The sequence below is a fragment of the Rhinolophus sinicus genome, chromosome 3 (assembly GCF_057876585.1).
Source record: "Rhinolophus sinicus isolate RSI-liver-muscle chromosome 3, RSI-T2T, whole genome shotgun sequence".
In the NCBI taxonomy this organism is placed as follows: domain Eukaryota; kingdom Metazoa; phylum Chordata; class Mammalia; order Chiroptera; family Rhinolophidae; genus Rhinolophus; species Rhinolophus sinicus.
The window spans coordinates 53,244,811-53,268,673 of NC_142503.1; positions in this window are offsets into that span (position 1 = coordinate 53,244,811).

A 23,863-nucleotide genomic window follows, 5' to 3' on the forward strand; every position below is an offset into this window, starting at 1 on the left:
AAAGGATTTATTTCATCTGGTTCAGCCTCTGAAGCTTTGGGAGAAGGAGATAATATATGAATTTTTTATGGCCTCAGGGCTCCCACAAGGGTTTTCAATAGACCAGAGGGGCAGAGCTTAATTTATTCTAGATCTGTAATATTTCTTCAATGCAAAGAACTCACAAATTTGCAGGGACAAGAGTGTATTGCACTCGTGGTGTCCAGATGTGATGTTGCAATGATGTAAGCCACTGATTTGTTCTGGAGCTATTATTGATATCTGTTGAAGAAGACAGAAAATGACTTCCAGTTTGAAAAAAAATCTTGGAAAATTTTGTAACTTTTTGCTCCTCATAATGGTAATCCTGAAACAATTCCACAAAAGCTTTGGAAAGATTTTATATTTTTATACTATATATATATATATGTATATACATTTTTTTTCCTGTGTGTGTGTGTGTGTGTGTGTGTGTGTGTGTGTGTGTGTATTTATATGTATCTTTATTATATGATTATGGTTGGGATACAGGAAAACTTAATTAACTACATTAGAGAAACTGAAAATACAAAATGAAGTGATGGTTTTAAATAAGGCTGGATATCATAATTAGTCCCAGATGGTTCCTTTGTAGTCAGGAGAGTTCACCCAAGCAGCCACATTTCTTTGTTTGAATGTCAAAATAGAAACCGAATGAAGCCCCTGCACTGTGTTCTCATACTTCTAACTTCTTTGGGACCCTCCTGTGTGTCTGTCTTGTGAGATGTCTTTCCATTGAGACAAAAAACTTGTGTCCTCTATGCTATACTCTTTACAAGGTAGCAGATGTTCTCAGGACCACCCTCTCCAACCTCAGACACAAGGGTTCCTCTTTCTTTCTTGTTTTCTGCATTAGCTTTTGGTAATGAAAAACATTTTCTCTTTCTATGGTTCGACTCTTCAGGATGCTCATTGCCCTGGAGGAGCAGGCCTCATAGGTCTCAGGGTGTCATCTCGGTTTGCTGTAGGAAACCAGACTTGTCACCAAATGGGAAGGACAGATTCCCATGCAGAATAGCCGGGCAGATCAAGAAGTGTCTTTAAGCAAATTCTGTTTGTCATTGAAAACCAGAGGAGTTCCAGAAATCAGCAATTTAAATGGGGAAAGTGATGCATGTTTGAAAGAAACAAGTAGAAGAATTGAATATGAAAATGTAAGCATAAGGAACACCTTATCTACCGCAATCTCGTATACGAGGTCGGACAATTAAATTTGCGAACTCATCCTAGACAGAGTGCTACATACCTCATTGCTGAATATCACTATGGTCACCTTCTAAGTACTCTCCTTGGGAAGCTATGCACTGATGCCAGCGCCTAGTTCACCCTTCAAAGCAATTTTGGAACTCTTTTTCTGGAATGGCCATCAGAGCTGTCATCGTATTACCCTTGATGTCCTGAATGTCATCAAAATGTCTTCCTTTCAATATTTCCTTTATCTTCGGGTAAAAAAAGAAGTCATTGGGGGCCAGATCAGGTGAGTAGGGAGGGTGTTCCAATACAGTTATTTGTTTACTGTCTAAAAACTCTCTCACAGACAGTGCTGTGTGAGCTGGTGCATTGCCGTGATGCAAGAACCATGAATTGTTGGTGAAAAGTTCAGGTTGTCTAACTTTTTCACGCAGCCTTTTCAACACTTCCAAATAGTAAACTTGATTAACTGTTTGTCCAGTTGGTACAAATTCGTAATGAATAATCCCTCTGATATAAAAAAAAAAGAAAAAAGAAAAAAAGATTAGTCACATCATTGCAATAGGTTCGCAAACTTAATTTTCTGACCTCATATATGTATACATATTTTTTTCCCAGGAGCAATTATACTTTAAATAGGGTAAGTATGCTGAGGAGGAGAAAAAGTTGATAAGACTCAGAAAAAGCTCCTTAAAGAGGAGGGCTCTTTTCAATGTAACACTGCCAGAGATCAAGGAACCCAGCAAGTGGTCCTGAGTGTAGAGCTGTGTCACTACCTGTCTCAGAAACTCAGTGGCTTCCTGACCACTCAGATTTCACACTGAGTGACTTCTTCTGGGGGCTATGTCAGGAACCTTATATGCTGACCGCTTCATCCTCAGAACTGAAGATATGAAGGACCACATTGAGGTTGCCAAGAGTGAAGAAATAACTGTGATGGCTTCTTTACAAATTGGTTTGACTGCATGTTCATATACAACTTAAGTACTGAACAATAAATTTTAAAAGTTTTCATTTTGAATAACACTACAGGTATTCAATAGATATTTGAAATGAATCAGTTAGAAAGTAGTGTTTATTACATGTTTAGTGTGTTCCTAGAATGCCGATAGACCTGTGAGGAATTTTTTAAAAAGCTCCAAGGAGTTTATAATTATGTTGACTTGTTTAAAAATGAATGTGCTAAATTCTTAAAATTTTAATTTAACAAACATTTATATAGAAAATACTGTGTGCCAGGGATTTTTCTAAGTGCTTTATAGATATTAACTCCTATATTCATCTAGATTAAATGACCCAATGATTGGAAGTGCATTTATGAAGGACTTTTATAGATGAGTCTTCTCAAACAGAGGGAATAAGAGAGGTTGGATATGTATTGTGAATATGTGAAAGCCTAAAAATGGATTGTGATATACTATTTTTCATGTTCAGACCCCTCTGTATATACATTTGTAAATGTATAATTTCCCTACATATTATTCTGCCTTCAGATGTCAACTGAGCCCTAAGGTTGTTTTTTGCTTCCTAGTCTCTAGCTCTGGTTTCCTGATTGAATTTATCTACCTGCAACTTCTAAGACACTGGAGTAGGTCATCCACTGATGCCAGTGTTGGGTGCCAGGAATTATGGTCAGCCTTTGAGGGACATATTTGGGGTTTGTTTTGGGGAAATGTCCAATGCTTCTCCTTATGTCTAAAATTTCTATCTCTCAACAATGGAACAATTTCATCAATGTGGTGAGTTTGACTAATTAACATGGTGGTTAGTGTCATGCTGACTAGAAATACTAGAAGTTTTCATGAGAAAACTCAGAGCTATGGTTGGATTATGTTTAGAAATTGGGGTTCAATAACTTCTACTTATCCACAAGATGGTTTAAAACATTTGAATTAAAGTTACAATCCCCTGCTCCCTTCCTCACCAGAACAGACATTCCTCTAATGGAGGCGCCAACTTGATCCCATCCAAATTCAGTTTCATTCCTGGAATAGCTAACAACCACTGCTAAATATTTCCCAAGTAAACCCAGCTAAGAATAGTGTCTTATTTCTAGAGCTTTGACACAAGAAACTCAACACCCTGTTGGAGTCAGATAAGCTGAACTTTTTTCCAAGAGCTTTGTCCAAGTGAGACTGAGAAGAATGGAGTCTGAGAAAGACTCAGGTTGAGTGAGAGTCTAGCAAGACTTCCTGTCATGTGTGACATGGCATTAAATGATGCTCTATGAGACTAAAAGTGCCACGGGCATGCCTAACTGCTGAATCAACTGTCAGTGCATTGGGCACAAAGAATCTTCCGTTAACTCTGTTCAATAATTAAATGAAAATTTCACTCTTACTGTATTACAGTTCTTAAACATTAATTGATACTCTCTGATATCTCTCCCACTTGTTCTATTGCAACCTGTTGAAAGCTGAAGCTCCATCTTACTGCTTTAAGCCAGAAAGACCTGTTTCCTTCTTAAGAGATTCCATATATAAGGGCTTATTATTAGCCCTCAAATTTACTGTCACCTTGCAGTTGATATAGTAACTTGACCCTCCTAAGGACTTTGAGAGCAAGAATTATCATACCATTTTTTTTTTTTCTTACAAGAAATAGGGGCTCAGATGAGTACGTACTCATGGTTTATATGTAGCAAATGGCAGATATGGTACTAGATCCCAGGTCTTTGGGCGTCTTTGTGTGATATTCCCATTACTTCATCCCATCTCTGCCCACCTGCCTACGGGTCCAAGGCCTGGTGCCCCACCTGCTCCCGTTCCTTTATCTGCTTGAGTTTGGCAAGGAAAAAAGGCTTTCGTGCTAGAAGTGGGTCTCTACCCACAGGACAGTGTTTAAGGCAAATGCTCTAGTTTTCCCCAGTGCCAAAAATGATCATTTCTATAATATTTCTTATATGATTCTCTGTAACCCATAAAAGTATCACAATATTTTTATTTATTTATTTGGGGGGGGGGCGTCTGAAGCACATACTGTATTGTTTCAGCATGGCTGCATTTGTTTTACATAGATGATTTGTGTTTAGAGTGCCTTATGCTTTCTTCTCTGGCCTAAATTATTCCTTCCAAGTTAGAATGTTTTTTCTTCATTGGCATCCATTAAAAATCATCGGCAGCATGGCCACCCTCCAGAAACACTTCTGTAATGCCAACTGCAGGACTCGGCATCTAAAAATTAAAATTGAAAATGAGATTTTAAGTTAATGCCCAGAAAGAAATCTTTCCATGTGTCTTTACTAAAATTTGGTAAAACTTATTCTAGGGAAAAGTGTGAAATACCTGAAACCCGTATTGCTACTTCCTAGAAAAATTTTGGCTGAGTAATTAGTGACAGTTTGTCCTTTTTAATCTGACTCTCTCCTAGTAGCCACTTTTCATTCTTTGACTTAAGTTCAGAAGAGATTCTCAATCTCTGCAGAGCCCACAGCTGAACAGGCTGAGTGGGGCTCCTCACTAATGATTCCCAACCTCTTGAAGTTTATATTTTTATCTGGCCATTATTTCTGCTTCCTTTATGGAACTGATTGAATTCACCAAATGATGAAACATGAAATAAAATAGTTTGGGAATGATGTGGGCAGTTTAAAATTTGTATGAAACATTGTGTGGAAACTAAAATTTTTAAAAAATCAAAATTAATTAGCTGAGATCTTCCCACCCTTTCTTCCATCTAAAACTCCTTTCCAGTTCATCCCATCCCAAAATAAATCATTCTTATTTGCCTTTTATATGTCTTTACTCAGTTTTGCACTGAATTTTTCATCTTCTGATTTGCAAGTATGCACTGTAATGATAAAGTCCTATATCCAGTTCAATCACTTATAATTCCTCAAATCTTCAAAATCCGGATTGTTACTGGTCTTTCTTCCTTCCTCCCTTCTGTTTTTCCTTCTAACAAATTCTCATAGAAATTCTCAGGGCTGGCTGTTCTAGGGATTACTAATAATTAATAATTACAGTTACCTTTTCTAGAAGTTGTAAAAATAAGTCATGCTGAATGCAAAGCTGAGACCGTAAACACATTTAATATATAAGGACTGCTGACTATTTTTTCTTACTGCATTTTTACAGCTTTTATATATGGTTGAGAAGTGTTATGAATGTTACATCCAGAGAATAATAGTCAGGACAATTTTGTAGTTGTTCTTACTCCTCAGTCAATAGCCTCTAAACTTCATGGCAACACGTTTCACACCCTTGCCCAGATTTAAATTTAGATTAACGGACTTAGTCACTTATCCAGGTTTGAAATATGTCAGCCTTATTTCTACTTTCTAAAGAAACCTTAGTTTCTGACTTTCTAAAGTTGACTCTCTTGTCTACTGTGGATTGCTGTGGATTCATACAGATCTGACTTATTTTTTCCCAGAATAATTTGTTCCCTATTGGTCTTTTGAACTCACATATTTCTGGCATACCTTCTCTTTTGTGCACAAATTATGATGTCACAACGTTATAGATTTTAAATTTATGTGGTTGCCCTTAGGATGCATCAGTATTTTTTCAATAAGACAGTCTTAGCTTTTGTCCCAGGCAGAACCTAGACTGATTAACTTTCAGAGTGTTGTTTCTCTTGTCAAGGAAGTCATGCTAGGACTCATTGATCTAAAAGGAGGATTAACAAGTCTATGGTTAATAGCACACAGATTTTTTTCGTCTCATTTTATTTCATTTTGATTCATTTTTTACCCTATTAGACCTATACTGTTTTTCAACTTTATTGAGGTATGATTGACAAAATTGTATATATTTAAAGTACAATGTGATGGTTTGATATACATAAAAATTGTGAAATCATTACCACAATCAAACTAACATATCCGTCTAATCATATAGTAACCTTTCTGTGCGTGTATGTATGTGGCGGGTGTGGGAGAGGGCAAGAACACTTAATATCTATTCTCTTAGCAAATTTCTAGTATACATTATTATTAAATATAATCACCATGCTGTACGTTAGGTCACCAAATTTATTCATCTTATAACTGAACCTTTGTACCCTTTGACCAATATCTCCTCATTTTCCCCACTTCCAGCTTCAGATAACCACCATTCTTCCCTCTCAGTAAAAAGTTCTGTTCAACTTTTTTAGATTCCGCTTACAAGTGATACCATAGCATATTTGTCTTTGTCTGTTTGACTTATTTCAGTAACACAATGTCCTCCAGTTCATCCATGTTGTTGCAAATGGCAGGATTGATTGCTTATTTATGATTTTTATTAAAATATAGCTAACCTACAATATTATGTTAGTTTCAGGTGTACACCATAGTTATTCAACATTTATATACCTAAAGAAGTGATCACCATGATAAGTCCCGCAACTGTCTGACACCATACTGTGCTATTACCATATTATTGATGATATTCCCCATGCTGCACATTACATCCCCCTGACTTGTTTCTTTTATACCTGGAAATTTGAACCTCTTATTCCCCTTCACATTTTCCTTTCCTTTTTTAATTTTTCAATTACAGTTGACATTCAATATTATATTAATTTCAGGTGTACAGCATAGTGGGTAGACATTTATATAGTTTAAGAAGTAATCCTCCTGACTAGTCTAGTATCCACCTGGCTCTATACATAATTATTACCATATTACTGACTGTATTTTTTATGCTTTACTTTACATCGCTGTGACTATTTTTTAACTACCAATTTGTATTTATTAATGCCTTCACCTTTTTTACCCTGTCCCCCAACTGCCCTCCCATCTATCACCCTAATAAATCTAGTACCCATATGACACTATACATAATTATTACAACATCATTGACTATGTTCCTTATGCTATCCCCTACATCCCCATGACTACTTTCCAGCAACCAATTTGTTTTAATCCTTGCCCCTTTTTCACCCATTCCCAACCCCTTCCCATCTGGCAACCATCACAATGTTCTCTCTATGTGTGAGTTTGTTTCTGTTTTGTTTGTTTATTTAATTTGTTCTTTAGAGTCCACATATAAGTGAAATCACATTGCATCTGTCTTTTGCTGCCTGGCATACTCCACCCAATGCAATACCCTCTAGGTCCATCCATGCCGCAGATGGCAAGAACACATTTCCTTCCATGGCTGAGCAGTATTCTATTTTAAATATGTACCACCTACTCTATCTATTCATCCATCGACAGACACCAAAGTTACCTCCACATCTTGGCCATTGTAAACAATACTGTAATGAACATATGATTGCACACATCCCCTCAAAGTAGCGTTTTGGGTTTCTTCAGATAAATACCCAGAAGTGGGATTAGTGGGTCCTTCTTTGTCACTTGTTATAGCCTTTGTTTTAAAGTCTTTTTTATCTGGTATAAGTATTGCTACCACAGCTTTTTTTGTTTTGTTTCCATTTTCATGAAGTGCATTTTTCATGTCCCTTTACTTTCAGTCTGTGTGTGTTTTGATCTGAAGTGAGTCTCTTGTAGGCAGCATATGTAAGGGATTGTTTTCTTATCCATTCAGCCACCCTATCTTTTGATTGGAGCTTTTAGTCCACTTACATTTAAAGTACTTGTTAATAGATATGTAATTATTGCCATTTTATTATTCATATTTTTGATTTCTTTGTTTTGTTTTGTGTTTTGTCTTAAAGAAGTCCCTCTAGATTTCTTGTTTTGGTGGTGAGGATCTCCTTTAGCTTTTTCTTGCCTGGGAAGTCCTTTATCTGTCCTTCAATTCTAAATGATAGCCTTGGTTGTAGGTCCTTGCTTTTCACCACTTTGAATATTTCCACCCAATCCCTTCTGGCCTATAAAGTTTCTGTTGAGAAATCATCTGACAGTCTTATGGGAGCTCCCCTGTAGGTAACTACTTTTATCTTGCTGCTTTTAATATTTTTTCGTTTGTTTGTTTTTTTTGGATTTTTTTTTTTTTGTCTTTAACCTATGGTATTTTAATTACGATGTGTCTTGGGTGGGCTTCTTTGTGTTTATCTTGTTGGGGTCTCTCTGCTCTCTCTGGACTTGTATGTCTATTTCCTTCACCAGGTTAGGAAGTTGCCAGTCATTATTTCTTCAAATAGGTTTTCAATTCCTTGCTCTCTCACTCTCCTTCTGGTATTCCAGTGATGTGAATGTTGGTATACTTGATGTTGTCCCAGAGGCCCCTTAAACTAGCCTCACTTTTGGGGATTCTTTTTTCTTTTTGCTGCTCTGATTGGGTGTTTTCTGCTATGTTATCTTCTAAATCACTGATTCAACCGTCTGCTTCATCTAATCCACTATTGATTCCTGCTATTGTAGTCTTTATTTTGATTACTGTATTCTTCAGTTCTGACTGATTCTTTTTATGGTTTCTATCTCCATTTAAATGTTTCCTATCTCTTTGTTGAAATTCTCACTGAGATCATTGAGCATCCTAATAAGCAGTGTTCAAAATTCTGTATGTGGTAGATTGCTTGTCTCCGTTTTGTTTTGTTCATTTTCTAGAGCTTTGTTCTGTTCTTTTATTTGGGACATGTTTCTCTGTCTCCCCATTTTGGCTGCCTCTCATGTTTGTTTCTATGTAGAGCTGCTATGACTTCTGGACTTAGTAGAGTAGCTTTAGGAAGTAGTTGTCCTGTGGGAACCAGTGGTGCAGTCTCCCTGGTCATCAGAGCTGGATCCTCCAGGTGTGTCCCTTGTGTGGGTTGTGTGTGCCCTCCTGTTGTAGTTGATACTTGATTGCTGTTTGCACATTAGTGGTAGGGATTGCCTCTCAGGCTGATTGATTGTGAGGGCTGGCTGTGACTAAAATGGAGGAGCTGTTGTGCAGTTGACCCTACAGAGTGGGGTCACTTTGGCAGGGCTCTGTGCCTTCCCAGTCTTCTCATTGGGTGTGTTGACATTGGAGGTGGCCAGGTGATGCTCCAGCACAATCTGAAGCTGGCCACTGGGTCTGCTGACTCCAGGGCCTTCTGGCAAGGGACCTGCTGCAGGCCAAGTTCAGCTGCAGTCTGTGCAGCCTGGGGCCACCTGGCATGAGCCACAAAGCAATCCAGAGATGGCTGCTGCCTGTGCTGTGCTTGAAGGTTCCTCAAGAGACCAAGCTGCTAACCAAGACCAGCTGTTGCTAGTGTGGGGCTTAGGGCTGATCAGCCAGAGGAACAGGACACACTGAAGCCAGATGCTGCTCTTTGGGTTTTGTGAATCTTTGAGAGATTTGAAGAAAGTCTGCAGCATGAGCCTAGACAGTCTATTTATACAGAAAGGCCACTGGAAGCAGCTTTTGGGTATGCCCAAAAGTTGAGTAGGGTGTGGTCTCAGGGAATCACTAGGGTGGGTCAGACAAAAGGTGATAGCCAGTTTGATGGAGAGTCAGATATGGCGGCTGCCTGCATCTGCACATCGAGATGAGGGAGGACTTAACAAAGAAACAATGGCTTCTGCCTGCTCCTCCGTCTGGGAGAAAGCTGCCCCTCCAGTCTCACCCTGAAGCTAGACAATTCAGTGCCTCCCTGTATGTCCCTGGCACCTTTCGAGCTGCTTCCCCAGTGCCAGAGCTCAGAGTGAGTCAGTCTGTCAGCAAGTAAATTTGTGTGTGTTCCCTATAACGGGAGTGCCTGGAGTACAGCCAACCTCTATCTCACTCAGCCACAATCTCCTCTGGTTTTCATAGCCAGAAGTTACGGGAATTTCTCTCCCCAGAACTGGAACCCCAGGCTGGGGAGCCTGGTATGGGGCTGGGACCCCTTGCTTCTTTGGAGGGGTTCCTCCTCAGCTGAGATGTCCCTTCAAACCTTTAATGGTCACACAAGTGTAGGAACAGCCTATTCCATGTCTCCGTCCCGCCTACCAGTCTCAAGATGGCTTTTTATCTATGCCCGTAGTTGTAGGTTCCGTTCAGCTAGACTTTGGGTGATTCTCAATGATGGTTGTTCTGTAGTTTAGTTGTAATTGATGTGGTCCTGAGAGGAGGTGAACACAGCACTTACCTACTCTACCATGTTGACTGGAAATCTCAGGATTTTTTTTGTTTTTAAAGGCTAAATAATGTTCCATTTTGTGTGTTTGTGTGTGTCACACTTTTTTAATCCATTCATCTGTTGATACACTTAGTTTGCATATCTTGGCTATTGTAAATAATACTGCAGTGAACATGGGAGTGCAGATATCTCTTAAAGATTGTGATTTTATTTCCTTTGGACATATACCCAGAGTTGGATTGTTCGATCATATCATAGTGCCATGTTTAATTTTTTGAGGAACCTCTATACTGTTTTCCATAAAAGCTGTAACAATTTACATTGCCACCAACAGTGCACACAGATTCCCTTTTCCCCACATATTTGCCATAACTTGTTATCTTTTCACTTTTTGATAATAACCATCCTAATAGGTATGAGGTAATAGCTCATTGTGGTTTTGACTTGCATTTCCTTGATAATTAGTGATTTGAGGCACCTTTTTATACACCTGTTGGCCATTTGTACGTATTCTTTTGGAAAATATCTATTCAGATCCTTTGACTATTTATTTTTTTTTGCCATTGAGTTGTATGAATTCCTAATATATATTGGATATTAACCCCTTACCAGATATTGTATGGTTTGCAAATATTTTCTCCCATTGCATAGGTTGCCTTTTCATTTTGTTTCTTATTTCTTTAATTGTGTAGAAGCTTTTTAGTTTGATGTAGTCCCACTTGTTTGGTTTGCTTTCCTTAATTATGCTTTTGGTGAGAAATTGAAAAAAATCATCACCAAGACCAATGTCAAGGAATTTCCCCCTATGCTTTCTTCCAAGAATTTTATGGTTTTAGGTCTTACATTAAAATTTTCAGTCCAGTTTAAGTTGATTTTTTGTATGTATGGTGTAAGAAAAGGGGTCTAATTTCATTCTTCTGCATGTGACTATTCACTTTTCTCATTACCATTTATTGGGTGAAATGCGTCCACCTGTGGGCAGCACATGTCCCATGAGCTGGCACACAATTGGGGATCTCTGATGATCTATCACATAGTTTGTACACACAGTTGGTAAACTGAGCATGTGACTTGTCAGAAACATTTTTCTTCAGTGTCTTAGTATGTGCTTTGTAAGGGAAATTTAATCCATATGTGTCAAAGATTCATTTACACTTAAAGCACTAAAGCATTGTTCCGAGTTTTTGATGTCTAACAAGACTTTTTACTTTTTCCAAGCAGTTCTAAGTGTTTGCCAAGGGCAAACGTAATGCCCAGCACCAGGAAATTTAGGTTTTCTCCTTGAGTCTAAAATTCTTGCTTCTATCTCAGGGAAAAGTTCCTTAGCAGTCAGCATTTACCTGCTCCCATTTCGAAGAGTCTCAGAGGAACCGAGCTCTGAAAGGGTAAAATATGATATGGCATGATTTACACATCTGGCCCCGATCTGGGCCTGTATTCTAACTTGGCAGAAGGTACAGGATGTATTTTACTTTCATCTACCTCTGCTTCATTGAAGACATTGTGCGGCGCAAACACCAGACGATTCTGAGTTCATCTGGTCAATGGCAATGGAAAGGAAGAAGTCTCTCTTTATTGCAAGGATTTGGGGCAAATACAGAGCTTGAGTGCTCAGAGAAGAAATATTATATTTCTATTATTTCCAAGACAAGAGTACCCTGCCACTGATGGACCTGCGTTTTACCAACAGTCTTACATCCCTTAGCTCACCAATAACTTCAGTTACCTCAATCAGGGTTAGGGCACTGGTCCTAAGACAGCATGGCAATGCAGGGAAGGTTGTCTCCAGAAAGAACCTCTTTCAGTATCTCTTCATTCTTGTTTCCTTTTGACATTTTCCCTTAACTCCTTTCCTTAGTAATCTCTGTTTGGAAATCATCCCAGGTCCTTCTGGTCATCTAGGAAAACAAGAGGTAAATTAAGTCCTGTGAAATTATTACTGAGAACTTGCTATGCCCCCAGGACTGGTGCTTATGTCTCTTTCAGTTCTGTGTCCCCAGTGTCTAATACAGTGCCTGGTATATAATCAGCGCTCAAGTTATGTTTGTTGGATAAATGTAGATCATTTGTACAAGAGAGAGACATGCTAAATTCAAAAGGCTCACCACGATCATGAAATTTCAGCTGTTGACCTAATCTCAGCAAATATACCTGTGTTTCTGTATTTTGTCTAGTGGCTTCATCCATTCAAACCTCAAATCTACAGCAGAAAGTCCACCAACTATGTAATGGCAGCCCATAAAGCAATACTTTTGAGTGGAAATCTTTACCCTCCAATCACCCCAGGGAAATCAAAGCAGATCCTAAACTAAGGACAGAGTGAGCCTGACTGACCCTTCTTTGCTGATTGGTTTAGCCTTCTGTTGAGGCAGTGTGTGGGGCAGTCACTCACTTCTCCAAGGGCAAGGGGCAAGCTTCTGGTCTCTTCTCTGTTCTCCCATCTCTGTAATGGGAGCGTTAGACTAGTTCAGATGTTCTATCCTTTTCATCCTATATTCCACTTTTTATGAGGATGTTCAGACTTTAGAAATGGTTAGGCTTCAAATTGTTTGGGAGTGGCACACAGCCAGGCTATTTCTGGCTACCCCTACTGGTCTCTTTACTATAGTCCTGAGAACTCACGTAAGTCAACTCAGCCAATGACAGTGTCAGCTTCTTTTGGTGATTACCAGTAGCCTCCAACTGTTAGACATAAGTGGGAACTGGAAAACACCCTTTCCCACATCCTAGCCACCAGGTGTTAGGAATCTGATTGGAAGTCTCAGGCAGAAGTCTGCTGTCACCTAACATGTATTAGCAAGCTGTCCTGCACTTGGCTTGCTGAGGTCTTTGTCCTTTTAGGCACTCAGGCTGAACACTTTGTATGAACATTGACTTCAAGGCAGATAGAAGAGTATTCTTGGAAGGAAAAAAAGCCTTCTAATTTGAACAGGCAACAAAGTCCTCCATCAAGTGGCAGAAGACTAGATCAGATCTAAGATCTTACACTGAAGGTGACTGGGGCAAAATTTTACACATTTGTTCTACAGTTGATGTGCTTGCATACAGTTTCTATCTGACCACATACTTAGAACACCTTTTATTTCACTAATGACATTTTAATGCAAATTACATCTTCTGGTGCAGATTTAGAAAGCCATATTGGAAGTTTCTGCAGTAGGCTTCTCAGAGAATGCCTGATTAGGATTTTTAAAATGCTAACTAATCGCCCCTGGGGAGTTCAGGTTAGTTAAGGTTCACATACAGATATATTGCCCTGTTTATGAGCAAGTATCTTAGAATAAATTAGACACTATAACATCGCATTGAGAACTGAAAGTCTCTTTGATCCCATCAATAAAAACGTGATTAGTCTTCTTCTATATGTACATAAAGGACTAAAATGTCAAGCTAAAACAATTTTGAACCCAGATTAGAAGGTTTTGCATGGCTCTTTTATCTTAACATCAAACAATATATGGAATGATCTCAGGCATCTGCTGTTTGTAATGTGCTTAAATGAAAAATGGAAATAATACCTTTTGAAACAAAGTTATTTATGCAATCAGTTTATTATTCATTATATAGTTAACATAGATATTTTTAAGTCTTAAAATATTTTTAAATAAGTCATTTTGGTAGTTTTTTTTTAAAATTATATAATGTGGCACCTTTGTGAAATCATGTATCTGTATAAGGAAATGTGTTTTAGTAGCAGCAGGGGAATTTCATCTAACTCTTTCAAGCATGACTCTTGCATTTGTTAGGAATATGGTCATTGTATTCTCATAATAGAAGATTCTTTTATTCTGTCATTATATTTTGCAATTTGAGATACAGAACAAATTTCTATTAGATCTTGCCAAAAATATTAGCCACGTTTCCAAGCAATCCACACTATTTATTCATACTCTAAGCATTTTTTTCTATTATGGAAAGGTCTCCCCTTTATCAGCCATGCATAAATCCTAACCTCAAAGTATATACATGTGATGGTTAAATGTGGAAGTGGGACAACGTACATCATTCATTCTATAATTAGACTCCTTGCGTTCCTACTGTGTGCCAGGCTCTATGCTGAGCACAGGATTGGATGTCTGCATGCAGCTATACACCAAAGCTGTGCCTCCAGATTCATGGAGCAGCAGTCATGTCCCAAACAGGACATGGGCTTTGGTTTAATGGGCCAGATGACAATTTTTGTGTCTTGCCCCTCTAAGTTCCACTCTGAAGTCAGGGGTTATTTTGCTAATTTTGTTTTCAGCGTGAGTGTGTGTGTGTGTGTGTGTGTGTGTGTGTGTGTGTGTGTGTAGGGGGGGTAAAATATGATAGCAATGAATTCGATATGTCAAATACTATATATGTTTCTGTATAATATGATCACATTCACAGAGACAGAGTGAAACAATCTTCTATAGATGTCTCCCAGGGGGATCACACCCACTCTCAAAGTTTTAATTGCTACCTATGTACTGAAATATACCCATATTCCCAAACGTGAATCTGTAATTCTGATTTTTCAAACGGGAATATACAAAGGCCTGCTGGGTATCTCCATGCCGATGTGCTTCAAGGACCTCAAAGTCAAGGTGAACCAAGTTGTTGACCGCCTAGACCTGTATGTCTTTCGTTCTTTCAGTTAATGGGGGACCCAGTGCTGAGGCAGAAACTCAGGAGCCATTTGAGACTTTTCCCATTCGTTAAGATCCACATCCAACCCAATATCAAGCCCTACAATTCTAGCTCCTAAATCCTGATCATCACCTCCTTTTCATTTCTGCCTTAGTTCAGTGCCCTCATTGCAGCCACCTCAAGAATCAAAAGAACATCCTGCCTGATCTGCCTCCTTCCATTTATCCTCCTCAAAGTCAAACTCCACACAGCCAGAGAATATTTATTAAAAACATAAATTCTAACCAGGCTACCTCCTCATTGACCTCTGTTTACTGGCTCTACATCAACGATGGCAATTTTTATAGTATGGGGAGAAACCTATTGGTGGTTCTGAAATGAGTTTAGACATTTGTGATCAGAATTTTAAAGAAAGTTAAATATGATGGGATGGGATGGGATGGGATAGGATAGGGCAGGAAAGGAAACAGGATGATTCTCACATAGTGAGAGTAAGTAATGTTTGCAAAACTTTTGTTGGAATTGTGTGTGTGTGTGTGTGTGTGTGTGTCTGTGTGTGAGTGTGTGTGTTACTAGATAACTGAAAAATGCACTTCTTTTTTCCTTTTTTACTGGGAATCCTGATTTAACAAAAATAAAACCTATCAATCAAAAAAAGTTCTCAAAATTTGCTACAGAAATACACCCCGGGATTGAGGAGGATCAATGCTGTCCCTAGGGAACATGGGGATATCCTCTTCATAAGTGAAAAAACATGTTCCTATCTTATTTTTATAGTTTACTCAGATTTTGCTTTCGAGTTACTAATCAACCTACATTTGCTTTATCATAAGTATGTTTTAAATTACTCATCTTTATATGTGTCTCTTTACCTGAGGCTTTGCATAGTCCTGCCACACCACCAGGGCACCCATTCCTTAGTCTCCGAAGGCAGACAAAAATGTTAGTGGTCAAACTGCTTAGCATAGGCACACGGTCTTTCGGTGAACTGCCCCTGTCTTTGAGGACTCCTTTGCCTCGGTCCAGAAATACCCAACTGCCTTTGTGTCTCCCTCGCCCTCCCTCCCCTTCCAGGATGGTGACCTTCATCCCTTGCCCGTGCTCTAGCTTCTTCAATGTCCTCCTTCTTGCCCTTCTCCAGGATCACTCCCTGTCTTATGTTACAGCTCAGCTAAGGAGTTATTCCCCAATGGAAAGCCACCCCAGCCTCATGCTGGGATTTGAGCCTCCACAGCACCTGTAATCTGCTGAGGTGACCCAGACGCTGCACTACCCTGTCCCAAGCTTGCAGGAGGTAAGGAGATGTAGAACACAATCGTGTTCACAAAGTCTTGGTTTCCGGGGACCCTGTCATCCGCCTGGCACATTTTAATAATTATTAATATTTCCTGCTGTATTATTGCACCGGAATGCTATCTTTCGATATTAATTTGCATTTTGCTTGCTGCATGTTCCCACTTCCCCTCTAAGCAGGTGGCTTACAGGCCCTTTGGAATCATTGCCTCTGGGAGAAAAGTAGAAACTGCTTAGGGTCAAGTCTTCCCACCTTTTGTCCAATGATCCCGTGAAATGTCCTGGATGGGATGGAGAGAAAGAAGTGGGACTGGGGTTACCTTTGTTGATTTTGTGGATAAGCAGACAGAGAAAAAGATGCCCAAAAGGGAAGACAAGATGGGCCAGAGGTTGACAGATACGGGCAGGCCCCAGGCCAGCAGAAAGACTTTAGAGGTGGCTGCATGGCATGTTGAGGGAGGCTGGACCCTTTCCCAGTCTCTAACGTCAGCAAAGGCTCCTGATCCCCGAGAGAGGCAAGAAGGTGGCAGAGATCATGGGAGCTGGGATATGAGGCACCTCAGCAGAAACCAGAGCACCAGAGCAGGGCAGGTGCTAGGTGAACAAGGCCTTCTTATGTCCGAGAGCCAGGTGAGGCTTTAGCCCTGGGCAGCAGGGAACCCCAACAGCAACTGTGTTACATTTACTGGGGGCTTGGCTTGGACTCAAGTTGATTTCAGGAAAATGGAAGAAATGTTCCCTGTCACTCTCCTCAGTTTATGGACTAAATTTCCTGTCTGTCCTATTGGCTTTATGTTCGATATTGTTTTTCTTATCTCATTAATAGTTCACATTTATGTAAGTTTGTACATTGGCTCATTTAATTTTCACAACAATTCTTATAAGGTTGACCCCATTGCTATTCTTATTTTACAAATGAGAAAATGGTGACATAAATAAGCCTAAATGTTGGCTATTGAGTGGTGGAATGTGGATTTAAATGCAGGCTGACTGGACCAGGAGTGTGTGCACTCACCCCTACACCATCCTGCCTCACCTGTGCTGGGATGCTGGTGGATGCCATCCTTAGAGGATCAGACCTTGTGCTTCTGTCTTCTTCACAGGGCTTAACTCAGTGAGGAGTATCCAAGGATATCAACAGATACGAGTTGACTCACTGGTTGATTTAGTAGTGCCATAGGCACTTACTTCCTGTGAGAGCGGGCCCCCACTTGACATTGTTGCGCTAAGAGGAGGACGACAGTTTGAGACGAGCTCTTTTCCATCTTGATCTCCCCACTCTCCTGCCCTTTCTGCTGCCTGACCAGCCATGGGAGAGCAACAGCTGGCTACGTGTCTTTTCTATGGTTTTGGCCTTTCAGGCTTTGTGAGGGGGTTTCCAGTGGAAAGGTGAGGACATTCTGGAACTCTGAATGCCACAGTTACTCTCCTTCCCATGCCAAACTCTGCACCATTATTCCCAGGAGTCTCCTTAGTACTTGGGAACTGGAACCCAGGGGATCCTCAGATGAAAAGCAAGAATGTTTGTGGTGGTCAAAGAGGGAATCCCCAAGAAAAGTTTGCTTGTGGTCTTTGTTAGAAGACATTTCAAAGTCTCTTCCAGTGCAGAGCAATAAGGCTCCTGTGGAGAGTCAGATTCCCTCTCAAATGTACACTCTTACTTCCTGGGGTAGAGGTCACACTCAGCTTTTGTGACTTGATTTGAAACCATTGAAATTGAATGTGCCATCCAGACAGAAGCACTCTGTGCCTGGGCTGTCTGCACAAGGGTGACAGTGTAAACTCCCTACACGCCACACCAGGGCCTAGCCAGGGATGACAGAGGGGCAATTCATGCTCATCTGGGGGCTGCTGTGCTCTGTGAGCTCCGGGAGGAAGCCACGTGACAGGGCTTTTGTAGCTCAGGAGCTGGAGGATGAAATATGAACCATTTCTGTTTCTTTGCCTTGTTCTCATCTAAGTCCAGGAAGTGGAATGAGCTGAGGTCTGGGAAGACAGTGAAGCAAGCTGTTTCTGGAAGGTGTGTGCTGGCTTCCCACAGGACCATGGGACTTTTTCTGCTGACCCCTGTCAGGCTGACCCCAACCAGTTCAGTGTTAGGAATGTTAGACCTCCTTGAAAAGCAGAGCACCTCATCAAATATGAATAACTACAGGCTGAATCAGCCCCTCCCTGAGGAGAATTCAACCTTGGGTGTTTGGGGTATTGAATTTGGTGGTTTCTGAAAAGTGCTCACACCGCTGCTGATGATGCTGGGGGTTCTGTCACAGCTACATGCCGAGCATTTGATTCTGCAGCCTGTGTGCTGGCTCCACTCCTGAGCAAATGAAGGAGTATTATTAATAATAGGTTGCGTCACTCCAAGGATTGCTAGAGAAAGCTAGCGATGTGTTCATCTTCTGACCTTTGCTTTAAATTCCATATTTGTGCAGTTGTACAAATCTATCCCCTCCCCAAATCTGATTAGAGGGCCCAAGAGAGACTTTGTTTCTTTGTGATAACACCATTTTTTGGACTTGAGAATAGAGCTGCTGGGTTTTCATTCCCATAAGCCCAACTCTTTGTTCAAGGCAAGCCTTAAGGTAATTGCCCCACTGCCCCGGTGGCCCATTGCAGGAGCATCCCAGGCTTGATGTTGGGTATATTGGTCATCCTACTGTCCGCTCCCACCTGGATGGGCCCAGGCTGACACTGCCCCTTCCTTGTCTTGGTGTTAGGCAAGCCTTTGGGACTTGTGGATGGAGTGATGGGGAGTCTCACATACTTACCTCTGCCCCATTCCCAGCACGGGACTCTACCGTGGCTGTGTATCTTGAGATCCAAAGACACATCTGCACACCATCCAGGAATGTTGGCTGGTCCAGTGTTGGGGGCTACCAATAAGGATATCATGTGCTGTCTGTGTCTTGGGGTGATTTTAATGTTCCCAACTGGAGTTTTCCTGCTCACTGCAAAAAGATCTCTCTTCAGTACATGTTTGGCCTTCTTCTCTGTGTCTTGGTGAAGGAGAGAGATGGTTATAAGAGGATTCCATAAGGTTAGAAGAGCAGATGCTCTCTCACATTCTTTCCCAAAATCAACATTCCTTCTGCCTCGTCTTTCCTGGCAGGACCCAGCACAGTCCAACCCTGTGAACTGGCCACAGCCAGGATCTTTTTCAGAGCTCAGCTCTGGACCATGTGGAAAGAGCGTACCCCAGAGGAACAACGTGGTCTCCCATTCAGTGGCAGAGTAAGAGATGGTCTCTCTGAAGGGCATAGGATGCCTTCACCAAGAAGAGGTCTCAGCCCTGCCTCCTGCATGCTGGAGTTGAATTCTTGAATGATGCAATGAGAGAATTACAGGGGCGGTAGGGCGGGGAGAAGGAGAAGTACAGGAGCTTGATTCTTCTGTAGTTCCACGTACCTCCCTTCATTCCACAGACAATGTTCAGAAAAGAGGTGGAGCTGAGTGTCAGGCCCTCCTTGACCTGTATACATATGTACTCTGCAGTCACGCCCTGGGCCACACTTCTAACCTCAAAGTTTCATGAATTCTAACCACTGGTCTATGCCCTACTTCTGACATAATCTTCTTACCCAGATTGATAGTAGCCTCTCCCATTTAAGGATATTTCTTCTTTTGGGTAAACCTAGTTAATCATTTTGTCTTAACTTTTTGCTTAAAGGAGACCTATAGATAGCTTTTGTCAGAGATGGTCTTTCCAGGACTAAGTCTATACCCTTGATCTCTCTCAGAGAATGAGGGCTGGTTCTTGAATTTTAGACCCTTTGGCATTTGGGAGTGGAAGAGTGCACATCAAAGCACTGTGCTGAACGTAATGGTGGACAGACTTGCCAAGGCCTGGAAATGATTTCGTTTTCCTAGTGCTAAGGCAGCTGGTTCCATTTGCCTAAAACCAATTTGCCAGTTGTTGAGTGATTAATTTGCTGAATTAACCGAATTTACTAATTTACCAAATTACTTTTTACTCGTTTATAAAGACTTGAGCAATTGGCATGGGCTGGGTTGGCAGGGCCAGAAAGGGCTCTGGGGAATCAGAAACAATGGTCTCTGAGAACAGTCCTGCACGCAGCACCCGGGAGGCTCCAGGGGGCGCCACTGCCGGACCACAGTGTGCATTGGATAAATGGGTGGGGAGTGAGACCCGGGTTCCCTCAGGAACACAAAGCATTGTTGATTACTCAGTTCTTGTTTTAAAACCAATTCTTTCTATCTATCTATCTATCTATCTATCTATCTATCTATCTATCTATCTATCTATCTATCTATCTATCTATCTATTTATTTTTGTGTAGCATTCTTGTTTGTAAAAGTCAGCTCACCAGGGTGCATTCTTCACTGGCCACTTTGCCTGACACGTTTCCCATCCTTACATGGCATTTGTTTGGCTCTTCATCTCTCCTCTTCTCCCCTCTTTATCTGGAGCAACACCCAGTCCCTCACACTGTCTCCTAGGGAGCCCAACAGTTGAGCTGTCTCCGTTCTTGCTTTTGTTCCTGACGCCCCTCACCCCTTCACGTCTACCTCACCAAAACAGACTGTCCGGAAGAAAAGTGATTTCTTTCCTAATAGTGATTATGGTGCCAACTCTTCAGGTAATATTAAAAACATTTTTTTTCTACACATAGACACACAGTTATGATTTTGTAAAATAGAAGAAAAAACCTTTTTTTTTTTTTTAGAAACTCGGTATTATAGCCTTCATATATCATATATTAGGCACTCAATAAATAGTTTAGGATCTAACAAATGGTTGGTTTTTGTATGAAATGATGTGATAGATAGCTCTCTACTCTCTCCCTTCATAGGGTTGGAAAAGTCCTAGGAGTTGTATGTTCAGAGCAAACTGCTTCACTTGGCTTTATCTGAGATCTTAGAGAAGAAACAGAAAACTGAGCTCAGCAGATTAGGAGATGAGATTAGGAACTTGATCTAGAAGCTCTTGCTAAGAAATAAGGATTTTGTTGAGAGTCTTCCCTGACTTCTCAGAATCTTCAAGTGTGGCAGCTGGGGCTGGGTGGTCACAGGCTGTAGGTTCTTTGGACAAAAGGCGAACACACCAGACATCAGGTCTTATCTTGCAAAATTCAAATGCATATATGTATAAAGGGGATTTAAAGGACTGGCTTACCCAACTTTTAAGAGCAAAGACAGAATGCCCCATGGGGAGAAGGTGCTTACATGGAGAAGGGATCTGGATCAGTGCTTCTTGTCAGTGGGAATTAGGTCTTGGTGGAGTCAGTTCTAGAGGTGGTATATGCACTGTGTGTGAAACTGGCTGCCTTAGTCTGCTTGGGCTGCTATATAAAACAGAATGCCATAGACTGACTGGCTTATACAGCAGAAGTTAACTTTCTCAGTTCTGGAAGCTGGACGTCTGAGCTTAGGATGCAAGCTTGGCCAGTTTCTGGTGCAGACTCTCTTCCTGATTTGCAGACAGTCACCTTCTTGCTGTGTCCTCATGTGGAGGGGAGAGAGAAAGTGAAAGCTCTCTCGTGTCTCCTCTTATAAGAGCATTAAGTTCTACCCTCATGACCTCCTCTACACCTAATTATCTCTCACAGGCCTCAGCGCCAAACACCATCATATTGGGGGTTAGGGCTTCAACATAGGAATTTGGGGGGAACAAAATTCAGTCCATAACACCAACCGAGAAACTAGCTTGCTTTTATACCAAGATTATAGTCCTGGATTTTGATAACATAGTAAAGAGTGTCTAGGACACAACTCCCCATAGGTATATAACTATATATATATGTTTATTTTATGGACCAACCATTAATTTGGTAGCTTTTTGGGAAATCCTATGCTTCTATAAATGAGAGGAAACTACCCAGATAAGGGTCCAGGTTAAATAGGTCCTTCTGAGCCTGCTGCTATCATTGGCCTAACCCACTCTCATTTGAAACCCAGACCACTCAGAATTAAGTGGAAAGAGCTTCATCTGAAATGGGAATTTTAAAAAATGAATTAGAGAAACCTGTACATGATCTGGGACTAGAGCTTCAAGGCAAAGCAGGAGCCGAGATAAGATTAATAGATGATGTACTTGCAGCCCACACTGCATTCCTATTGATACGATCTGCCTCTTTCCATTACTGAGATGTGATTAGTTCAAAGCCAGGAGGAATTACAATCTAATGCTAGAGAAATGTCCTAGTACATATGGTGGGTATATATTTTAATATGTGATATATATCTATATAATTTTAGTAGCTGGATAAGAAAATTTGAGAGAGGAAAGAAAACAAAATTGCCATTTAAAAAGTATGCATAATAAAGCTTCAGGTTAAAATAGATACTTATATTGCTTTTACCTTATGTCTGTAGAAATGAGTTTTATTTGTTGGGAAGGGTCATCTCTGAATTTCCTGTAAAATGTGACATTGTTTTGAGTCTAGAGATAGATATATACTATCTATCCCTATTTCCTGAGCTTCACAATGAGCTGACAAACCAGCAGTGACTAATAACCAGCATTTAAAATTTAATCGCCTGGGATAGTCCGTCTGATGCCCTTGAAGAAACACTCCTCTGGCAGACAAAAGGTGAAAATCAAAGGCAGCAATAGCATAGCCTTGTACTTATCTGAGAGTACATGCTGGTATGAGAATCAAGTAACGAAAGAGCAAGTGAATGTCAGGGTGAAACAAGATGTAGGAACCCTTGGAATGCTTGAAAAAAATATAGTGATCGGATCCTTTGAGGGCAAGGTGGTTTTTGTGTGGACAATACAGGTAAAGGAATGAAAATGGACGATAAGGGCCCAGTAAGGACAAGGGCCCTCAAAAGTCTTTAAGGCAAATGGGATTATAACAGATAAAAAAGAGGAAGGAGAGAGAAAAAATAGTGGCTGGAAAAGCAAATGACTTAAACTGTCCATCATTGGAAGTTCCAAATGTTTCCTTAACGGAGATCACCGAGTTATAGGTCTTAATTTTGCCCCACTAAGATCCCCTCATCTTGCTTCTTTCTATTCATTACAAAAATGAGTTCCTACTCTGACCACTTGGGGTCTCTAGAGAATCACTGATCAATGTCTGAAGCCTGATAACCTCCGTTATCAGCCACTCTAGGAGGTGGAAGTGTTTATTTTTCAAACAGAAATAGTCACACAGTCACAGGAGAGCCAAGGTCTGAATTATAAATTGACAAACATTAAAAAATGTATATAGCTACTTCGGTGGGTAGTTACCTACTCAACTATAAGCTGGCACTGACCATCATACCTCAAGTTGGTCCCTTGCTATACTGATGATGGAAATTCCAATACTGCACTATTATTTCTCGGAGTAACAGCACTGCTTCCTATTAAACAAGCAAATGCCCATGGGGGACTAAATTTATACAATTACTATAAGCATACCTTCGTAGAAGTTACTCTGTTGAGAACTTCCTCAGCGTGATTACTGAGGACAGATCAGGGTGTCTGAGGAAACAATGAGGAGGGTGGTAAAAGAGGAGGTGAAGACAAATGTCATCTACTCTACACCATTGCAGAGGTCTGACCCTGGTTCCTCTTCCAACTTCCTGTCCCTCGGTAAGTGCTAACCCTGGGGTCAAGAGAACAAGCGTCCTTAAGCCCTCCTGTTCAAGATGATGACCTTACAGGGACACTGACGCTATCAGCTCCGGAGTCCTTAGGGAGACTCTCTTCCTAGTGACATGAGCTGCAGCTATTTTTGGCGTCACCAGCAGTTTTGATAGTGTCGATGACAAGTGCACATTTCAAGATTCCATTATTTAGAATACTCATGCAATTATTTGTAATGAATCACTGATAAAAGCTTGTGGAACTGTGACGTCCTTTCCCAACGTTTAGATGATTTACTGT